The sequence below is a fragment of the Protopterus annectens genome, chromosome 1.part1 (genome assembly GCF_019279795.1).
Source record: "Protopterus annectens isolate FY-2018-M chromosome 1.part1, PAN1.0, whole genome shotgun sequence".
NCBI classification, from domain to species: domain Eukaryota; kingdom Metazoa; phylum Chordata; order Ceratodontiformes; family Protopteridae; genus Protopterus; species Protopterus annectens.
The window spans coordinates 838,766,050-838,776,920 of record NC_056726.1 but is presented as its reverse complement, the minus strand read 5'-3'; positions in this window follow the sequence as shown (position 1 = coordinate 838,776,920).

Here is a 10,871-nt window from a genome sequence, read left to right as displayed (position 1 = left end):
AAATGTAAAAATCAAGTTAAAACACATTTTTAAAAAACCCCTTTGGAGGTAACTGGAAAATGAGATTGGCACAATTGGAGAGTAAATGGCAAATCTTAACTGATTCTACGAGACAGCCAGGTCTTAACGATTTTATCAGTATTAAACCTTTTTTAGCTTTAGCCTCATAACTGTTCTATACACATTTCCTTCATCAGCTATTGTAAATATGTATATATATTAGTATAAATCCATTTATAAGTATTAGGTATGTGGCATCTTATTTTTGTCATTTTTGTCAGTTTTACTGGTATTACTCTTATTATTCTTATGTCCACCCACAATCTGCATACACATGTTTGAGTTGTTAGTTATGTTTACAGACAGTGGTATTAGTTTAGGCATACACAATATGTATACAAGTACAAAAATACACACACATTTTTTAATATGTATCAATTTTTAACTGTCATATTTAAACAACTTGTACAAATTTATTCATTTCTATTTATTATGCCTCTTAGAAGTGGTATTTTATAGAAGGTTATATTAGTGAATTATGTAAGCAAATGAAGGTTTGTCTCTTTAATATTTTTGGCGGACTTTTGTTCATCAATTATATCATTATGCAATTAATTGAAGTGTATAAATATGAATGGTTACAGCATTTCATTGTTCTGAGGAAGACTGGTATTCAGTTGAAAGCGCTAAACCTGGAGTTGTTATTGTTCTTAATAAATCGTGGTTATATCCTTTTATATCCTTTTTGTACGAGCAGTTATTCATTTCATCTCAGCTCATCAGTTTTGTTCCTGTGTTGTTCATTGCTAGCCGAATTTCACTACCATATTAATTATATCCTTGAATTTCTGAGTCCCTTATTTTCTTTGCTAGTGGTTTTAAATATAATGCAAATAACAAATGGAAAAGAGGACATCTCTGCCTGATTCCTTTGCTCAAGCAGAAATTTTCAGAGAGGACCTCACCCACTTTAATTTTCACCACTTATCCCTCATATCTCCTCCTAATCAACCTTATATTTTTTCAGCAAATGCAAATGTTTCCATTGCCCTGCTGATAAAGTCCCAGCTTACTCTGTAAAATGCTTTCTCTGCATCAAGACCCACCAACATCATTGGTATTTTCTTACATTCTACTTCCCTTTGGATCATCAGTGTTCTTTTAATGTTGTCAAATGTATGTCTCCCCTCCACAAAACCACATTGATATATATCTATAAATTATGGCATTACTTTTGCCATTCTTTTAGCCGTTATAGGCATGAACACTTTATAATCATGGTTTAGTATTGAAATGGATCTGTGTTAAGCTGGATTTGATGGATCTTTACCCTTTTTAGATATTACAACTACCACTGCTTTCTTCCAGGATGTTGGTACTTCTACTCTTAAAATACTGTCAGACAAAATCTTCCAGATCTTTATCAGTTTTTCCCTCCTAGCTTCCACACTTCCACAGGAATACCACCTAGTCCTGAGGACTTTCCTGTAGATTAGTTATACATCATAATTTTTTTCTCCTCTCCTCCTATCCTAACTGTTAGTAAGTGAACTTCATCTACCTCTAACCTTGGTGTATTTAATCCTTCTGTAAACATTTCCATTTTTATGTTTTCTTGATTTCCATATTTCTCTGCTTTATACAGACTGTGAAGACCCACCACTGGACCAGTAATCAAGGAGCTGAATGTTCACCACTGGTAACAGTGGCAGACGTACACTGGAAGGATAACAGGTACACACACAGTATTTCCAGATGCAGCTCTCTGCATCAAGTGCAATTTCCCTTAAGAGTACACAGAGACCACAGTCAGTCTGGGGCTGGTTTCTCCCTCTTTCTCCAGATCCCCAGTAAGACTCCCCACAGGCACAGCCATAGAGTTGAGATCTCAGCTGAGTGACCAAGCCAAGACCTCTAGCATCCTCTCTGTCCAACCAGTGCTTTGTGTCCCTGCCCAAGTAGCTGACACACACATTCTTTGAGGTTTGATTTACACACACACACACACACACACACACACACACACACACACACACACACACACACACACATGGGAAAGGCTGGCACAGGTTTACTAGCTATGCCTCCTTTTGCCAAGACTACAAAGTAGTTATCATTGCCACCAGCCAACTCCTTATCAGCTACTTTAAGGCCCTTAACAAAGGGTATCCAATCCTACTGTGTAATATTAATATTAATAACAAATGGTAGTTTGACCAAGAGCAAGGCTATTAGAAGTGGCCCACGCAGTGTCACCAAATAAATATGCAAGTACTCTCAGAATTTAAATATCGCTACACAGATCAGCTACAATGAAAGGTTTAAATATATTTAATAATAAATAAAAGAGCAAGAAAATACTCAGTATATATATTCACAGTGACATCGGAGTTCAAAACCACAGGAAATATTTAAAAAACATTGCAGGACAGTCTCAAATAAATAAAGCAAAATATCTAAACTAAGCTTTATTATAATCCTGATTGAATCTAAGAGAATTACTATACCCTAGTTAACTTACTTAAGAGCAAGGCAAATGTGGTGAATGGATCTTCTAGTTGTGGCCAGGTCCAAGACAGAATACAGAATGCATCTCAATAAGAGATTTCCCAGTGTAATATCTCAAATATTACTGCTAGGATAGCTTGTAGAATGACATAGTTTCTTGTCATCTGACTCTATCCCAGTTGAAACCCTCACTGCTGGAAGCTAGCAGTATTTAGCATCTACCTGTGAAAATACATAGACCGCAGATCTTTGGCAGATGCTGGAAGTCATAAAACAATTACATTCCTCCACATTTTAAGACAATGCAGAAAGCTCCCTAGTACAGACATTATGTCTCCCTCTGCACTGAAACTGAAACTGAAAGATAACATCTTTTTAAGGTCTAGCCATAAAGTAATTTAATTTCAGTTATTTTTCTGAAGTTAACCTCCTGTATTCCAGTTTCCACTGTTAAAATATATACATTTAAACAGTTACAATAGTGCATGTACATTTCTGTTCTCTTCCAGCAGGGCACACTGAGGTTACATTTCAAACAGCACTCTGCAAAAGCCTTTTCAACACACACTTCTGTACCAGCAGTTTGATACACACATGGCATATAGTTCTAATACATTTGTAACACAAGCATCTTATATAAATCATGTTGATATTGACAAATGACATATAATTATTTACAAAATTCCAGATAGCTATGCTAGCAGTATCTCCTTTCATCATAGAATTTCCAAAATATTTCTAATATCGCTACAGAATCTTTATTACTGTCCTTGTCATAGGCTCCCTAAGCTTGGTGACTTCCCTTTCTACTTTCCGTTGGCTGAGTCGTTGTGCTAAAAGGTTTTGTGCTCTAGTATTATTATCAAAAAGCAGTTGCTTAACAGCAATCTTTCAAAACTCATGAATATTTTTGAGGTCATCCCTTATTTTCTGTTTATCATTCTGCAGTTGATCCTTTTCTTGTTCTCTGAGATTCCTTGTATTCTGCAATACCTTAATATTTGTCAGTACCTCTAAATAATTCTTGTTACTTTTTAACTTAACTATATTGTCCTTTCTTTTATTTCCACACTATTTTTAAACTCCCACTACCAATGCCTTAAATTCCTCTCTTTTCAACAGATAGGTGGGAAAGTACCAGTGTCTCATTTTTTTCATTACCCTGTGTTTTTATTTTAGTTATTATTGCTGCATGATCTGAAATAGTTATTAGGTGTGTATCAAGACCTTCAGTTAAATTCACATGTTTCTGTGAAATGTAAATTCTGTCTAGCTTAGCCCAGTTTTTATATCTTGGGGAATAATATATAAATTGACTCCGAGCTCCTATTAATGAATTCACATCTTCCATGCCAAAAATTTGGATAAATTTCTTCAAGAATCTACCCTTCTTTTTATACTTTCCCTTCTGGGCCCCCCAAACATATGTTTACTACTGCAAATCAAATTCCATTCCCCACCTATAAGTAATATTCCTTGCTGAAAACTAATTATTTCTCCCAGATTTTCTTAAGCTCCATTATAGTAGTTTTAGGTAGAATATAAATACATTACAGTGTAACCCCCCTCCCTTGCCAGTAGCCACTTAGCACTACAAATCTGCCATTATTATCTTTTTTATCCTCTTCTATCACTATAGGAGCTCCTCTTGCAATTTATATAAGTACTCCTCTTTTCCTTTGTCTCAGATATTCCACTGAAAAAGCATCCTGAAAACCGTTCTTTATGAAATTCACTTGTTCAGTGCTTTCCAAGTGTGTCTCCTGTAACATAGTTATTTTCACTCTACATTTATTAATATAGTTCACAAGTCTTTCTTTTTTCTATTTATCTGTGTGACCATTGCTATTTTAAAGACATTACAGAAAGCATTGTTGTATTAAAAGTTATTTCCACATTTTATGTATGATACCTTTTTGTTAAATGTCTAGTTCTAGCTTTTGTGTTACATGCATACACTGTTTGACAGGTTGAATTTTTATATAGTTGTCTCCTGTGATATCCATTTGAGCCTGTGTCACAGCTTACATAACCTTTTGTTTTATTGAAAGGCCTCAGAAAAACACAATAACCCTAAAACCTATTAATTTAATAACACATAAAACTATGTACATTTTCAAATACTGAAGCTTTACCATCCTACTATGAACAAATATCTCAAACTGACAGTCACACTAATAGACTTGAGTTAACCTAAAAGAAAGGTTATCCATGTTAAGATGCACTGTGCAGCCTGTGCTTGTACAAAGTGCTAACTGGTTTTGTCTTATATTTACAGCTCTCCCAGCTAGGAAAACCCCTAAATGCTTTTAGAGAACATTATCTCCTAGCCAGTTTCCCTTTTCTTTTTTCCCCAGCCAATCACTCTCCACTAGACCATAACCAATTTCACACTATCAGATTGTCTCTGAGGAGACATGAGAACCAAACAGCCAATTTCCCATTATCAGATTGTCTCCATGGAGACATTAGAACCACACAATTTCTCTTATTCAGATTGTTTCTATGGAGACATAAGGGGCAAATACAGAATTGCTACTAAACATACATTCATTTGCTAGAAAAAAGTGTCATAATATTCAATATTCTTTTTCAATTACTTGCTTTCTTTTAAAACCTGTTACTAAATCAATCTGAGGTCCTTAATCCAATCAGTCACCCAACAAAAGAACAGCAGCACCTTTTACAATCCCCATTACACTTAAAAATAACTTTACTTTAAAAATAGTAATATTAAGAAAAAAGGTTTTCTTTACTTACAGTTAATTTTTGATCCTCTCTTCCCCTCCCCAAAACATTTTTCCGAACATTAATGACTTGAAGTATGACATATAATTTAAAGTCCCCCAGAAGTCCAACAAATTCTAAAAAAGTCCAATATTTCCAGATTTTCTTGCTCTGTCATATTTCACAAATATAATTATTGTACTGTAATCCCACAATAAGTTGCTGTTTTTGTTACTGATCATCCCCAGCTCCCAAATCCTGTCTCTGCTTCATTTCCAACATACTTTTGATTCTTCTGGGCAACTCTCATGCTCCCTTCCTTCTCTCCAACATTTTCTGTTGAAACAGTAGAAAATGTTTCACAGGTACAGTCTTGCTGGGATCTTTATTACCAGAAAAACAAGAAGCAGAATCTCCTTCTGTTTCAAAGCTCACTTTTTGTTGTACAATATTTTGTATTTCCTTCTTAGCATGTACTTCATCAAAAAATGATTTTGTCCCACCAGGAAAGAATACCTTGAACATAACCAGGTACAGCAGTTTGAATGTCACACCTGCGTCTCAACATTCCCTGAATAGTGGAATGAATTTACTCCTCTTCTGCCTGGTGTACAATGAGTAATCATTCTCCAGAAACACTCTACTGTCTCCTACTTTTAGTATTTTGTCCTTCTGTGACAGTTTTCTCAGAATCAACTCCTTCTGCGGGTAGGATTGCATCTTTACTATTAAAGGTCTAGGTTGTTTTCTCATAGTCAGGTTTTGAGCATACACATGATGTGCCCTTTCAATTAACAACTCCTGCTGTGGAATATGTCACTCGTCTTGTACATATTGAGAAGACAATAAGGCTTGGGTGTGCATTTATCTAGTTTATTGCATACAAAGACATCAGGATGGATGGCAGGAACATTGAACTTAAAGAAACTATCTAACTAATTGATTGAATACATATTTGCATGCTTTCACTCTGGCTGCTCATTCAAAATGGCACTCTTGTTTGCACATGCTCAGTACTTATATGCATGTGCCCACTGACTGGAATGCTTCTTAAAGGTATATCACACACTCTGATCTACATCCTCCCTCTTTACTGAGCTGTCTCATATAAGCAATGACATTTCAATAGACATGCAATTTATAGAGACACTAATAAACAAAACAACAGTCATGTCCAGGTTGCTCTGTATCTGGAATTAGGTTTTGAGATCCGACCTGACCTCATGATGTAATAGTTTGGACTGGGTTTAGCAACAAGGACAGTCAGTGTGGAATGTTCTGCTTGAGGACTCTCATGGATATTCTCAGGAACAGAGATTGCTGATGGAATGCCCTCTGGAACAGGAACATTAGACAAGTCACTCTGAGAACTAGAGTCTTTGTCACAGGCAAGCTTTTGTAACACATGGTTCAGGCACTGGTAATAAATGTTTCCAATTTTGTCTGAATTCCATTCCTTGTGATTCTACAATGTATAATCTCAGCTCTTGACACAAACTTTTCACAAAGCCAATACGATCAAAACTTTTGGGTGTCTGCATCCTCACTATCTCCCCTTTTTGTAAAGAATGGAGCAGTTTGTTGGTTTTATCATAGTAAGCCTTCTGAGACAAATGCTTTTTCAACAATTGGGCTTTCACTGCTTTGTTGTTTTTAGCACTTGGAACCAATAAATTCCTGCTGATTGGTAATGTGGTTCTGGTTTGTCTCAACATAAGTCTCTGGGCAAGTGAACCAAGATGGTTTCATAAGGAATGTTTCTGAAATTTAGCAAGTTTAGAAAAACACTGGTGTTGTCATGTTTGGATTTCTCTAACAGCTGTTTTGCATTTTGAACTGCACGTTCAGCCAAGCAGTTTGACTGAGGGTAGTCAGGACTACTCATAATATGAACAAACTCCCACATTTCTGCAAATTGTCTGAACTTCTGACTTGCAAACTGTGCACCATTGTCAGAAAAGATTCTGTGTGGACTACCTTGGACAAAATATGTCTCTTCAACTTAGTAATGACAGTATTGGAAGATAGGTTAAGAAGCAGGTCAATCTCAAACCAATTTAGATTCATAGATTAGTACTAGGCTAACTGCCCCTGTGGGCCATTTTTTAAGCCTAGCCAATTACCCCCTGTGAGACTTGAACCCTGCACCTTGTGTCTATAAGGTGAACACCTTAACCATTATGCCACCCCCTCCCCACTTTATTTGAATAAGAGTCTACTAATACCAAGTAATGCTGACCATTCCAGTCGAAGATATCTGTGGCTATTGTTGACGAAGGTAGTTTAGGAATCTGGCTTAAATGAAGTGGTTCTTTTTGTTGATGTGGATTTGTTCTATTACATACTGAACAAGATGAAAGTACTTTCTCGATATATTTTGACACAGAAAGGCAAATACTAGTCCTCTCACCCTTCTTTTGGTAGATTCATTTCCTGGGTGACCATGATGCAAGATCTGAATGTACTTTTGTTGCAAGGATTTTGGAACAATGACTTTTGGACCTTTCATGATGATACAATTGTCTGACAAAATCTCATCCCTGTATGGAAAATACTGCAGCACTTCCACTGGTAAATAAGATTGTTTTGAAGGCCATCCTTGACTGACAAAGATATTTAGCTTCTGGAGATTGGATTTGAAGCTGTGTGGGTTCTAAGCTCGTCAAGATGTGTGGAAAAAATTTCTCACGTCCATGAATTCAAAATCAGTGACTTGATTTTCATGGTTTTCTCTGTTTTTTCTAGGTGATCAAGATAAGTATCAGCAGGATAAAGAAGTTTGGCTTTTTTGTAAACAAGATCGAAATCGTACTTTTGCAATTTGAGCATCATGCATTGCAATCTGACAGGAGATGTATGCATTGGCTTACTCAAAACAGTGACTAGAGGCTGGCGATCAGTTTCTATCTGGATAGATCGACCATAAATATAATCATGAAACTTCGAACATACAAGCACAATTGCCAAGAGCTCTTTCTCAGTCTGGGCATATTGCATCTCATTTTGGGTAAGAGTTCTTGATTCATAGGCTATTGAAGAATGACTGCACCTAGACCAAACTTTTAAGCATCACAGAAAAGAGTAACTGGTTTGTGAACATCATAGCAATGTAGAGTTGGTGGATTGGCAATTTTCTGTTTCAAAGCATCAAATTCTCTTTGGTGTTACTCTGACCATGACCAGATTACATCTTTGTGTGTCAGTTCTCTAAGCAGTGCTGAAAGCTGGCTTAAATCTGAAATTAACTTGCTGTGACGATTGGGGAGATATGGGCGAAGGCTGCCAACCTAGTCAAATAGAATTTGATATATAATTCTGGCATTTGTAAATAAATGTAAAATACAGGCATTTTTTTTGAGTGTAAAAGATTACTGTGAAATGTCAGTGGTGGATTTAGGCATCAGCGCAGGGGCACGCGCTGGCCCCTTTTTCCATTATAACCTTTGTTCCGTTTTCAAGGTACATTTTTTTTTTTTTGAACTATCATGGAGACAAAATCATATGGAGTCGCTGTCCATGATATTATGATCAATGTCTCCTTGACAATTAAAAAAAAAAAAAAACGTGGACACTAGTACGGTACCCTACATTTTTTTTCAGTTCAGGTTCAACCAATCATATGCTATGAAAAATCGCGCTTAACTCAAATACATCGGAGAAGCTATTGGAGGTTGCAGAGTCAGGTGATTTTATAATCTCCTCAATTGCTCCTCCAAATAATTCTCTAGTACCGTACTAGTGTCCACGTTTTTTTTTTAATTGCCAACTAAAGGCACTGGTAAGTAAGCATTCTTACCAGTTACATTTTTTAGTAACTTAAGAATGTCGTATATGTGCTGTTGACTTCAGCGGAGTGTGTAACGGATGGGATGTTTTTTCAAAGTTGTTGATTATTATTGTTCTGGGGAGTCAAACACTGCTAACATTAGAAACTCTATATTTCTATATAACTGTTTTATATAGTAGAGATTCAGAGGGGAGAGCTAACATTTCAGTCAAAGTCATAGACAGTTGAGAGTTAAACATGCCACCAACAGACCACGTCGCTACCTGTATCGGTACTGCTTAAATGTAATGCAACTAATTTGAAATTACTTTCGGAATCTTTGTACATTTTGTCTGTCATCGACACTTTTTTGTTAGGGTTACCACCTGTCCCATTTTGCGAGGGACAGTCCCTCTTTGGGCAGTTGTGTCCTGCAAAAAAAATTGTTAAAATGGCAAATGTCCTGAGATTTTAGGAAAAAAATATTTCCTATATTTTATGTAATAGTTGCATAAAAGTTATTCTGTATCTGAAACACCTAAATGTTATACGAAACAGAATAAGCAGCTAAATGCTACAATAATAAGCTTTTATTTAGGCAAAAAGTTAAGTTTTATCCTTTGTACTGGCCGTGGGTATGTTTCGGCCTGCAAAATCTGACGTTTGTACCAAAATGTCCCACTTTGGGCATTTGAAAAGGTGGAAGACCTTTTTTTTGTAGCACAAACTATATTGATTAAACGCAATTTAATACTGTCAAAGTAGTCTTCATTATATCGTATTTCCATATTCTTCAACACATCAGCACCCTCTTGAAAGACTGTGTAAATTCACTGTCCTGCCATGTTTATTATTAACCAATAGAAATTCACAGCTACCAGGTCACATTCCTGAACAACACCCATGATCTGAAAGAACGAAGTAAAGAAGCCCATCAAAGCGGGCGGTGATTGCAGGTGAAAGTGTGAGAAAATGGATAGTGGTTAGTTCCAAAACGGCTACTCCAAAAGATTTCTGCAGGTGTAATTAACGAATTTGTAAAGATACTCTTGAGTACAATATTGTATTACAGCGATTAAAGAGATTTACTGGTTTGAATAAACTGGAATTTTTTATAAGTCGAGCCTCAAGAGTATCTTTACAAATTCGTTAATTACACCTGCAGAAATCTTTTGGAGTAGCCGTTTTGGAACCTAGGTCCTTTTTCGCTGGTTTGTGGCTTTTCCTTTTCTTTCATTGGGATAGTGGTGAGTTGCTGGACAGCGACGGTGATGAGACCCTGATTGACTGTTCACTGCTGGGCAGCGTCGAGGGTGGAGAGGATTTTCATTTAAAAAGGTGACTCAACACCTCTAAATAATTGCGTTTTCCTGATTTTCTCCTCCGTTAAACTCAAAATTAATTCTTGCATAGAGCCGATATTTCAGCCAATATGAGTGTTCTCTTCTGTTGTTACACTGAGTCACCTGGGGTATTCCCAAACATTTATTTTTGCGGAATGTTTATAGTTTTGACTAAACAAAACTGTAGCTGTGTGAGACAACATTACATGGTCAAAGCAGCCACAACTCTCGAGTACGTGAATTAGAAAAAGTGATTGTTTTGTGCCATCTGAGTGGGAGAGAAAATGTGAATTAGAAAAAAACATCAGTTGCTTTCCTTTCGTGCCTTGGTAACTTCAGTAGTACAAGTTGGCTTAAACGGCTGCAACTTCGTTGTGTCTATACTGTGGTCATCAACACACAGAAGCAACTTGTATACTTGGGTCTTCTCACAAATATTCCTTTTGTATCCTATATGGAACTTACTATACTAGTTGTAGGCAGATGCATAAATTGTGTTATACGTGTGATAAGTTTAAGAATCATTA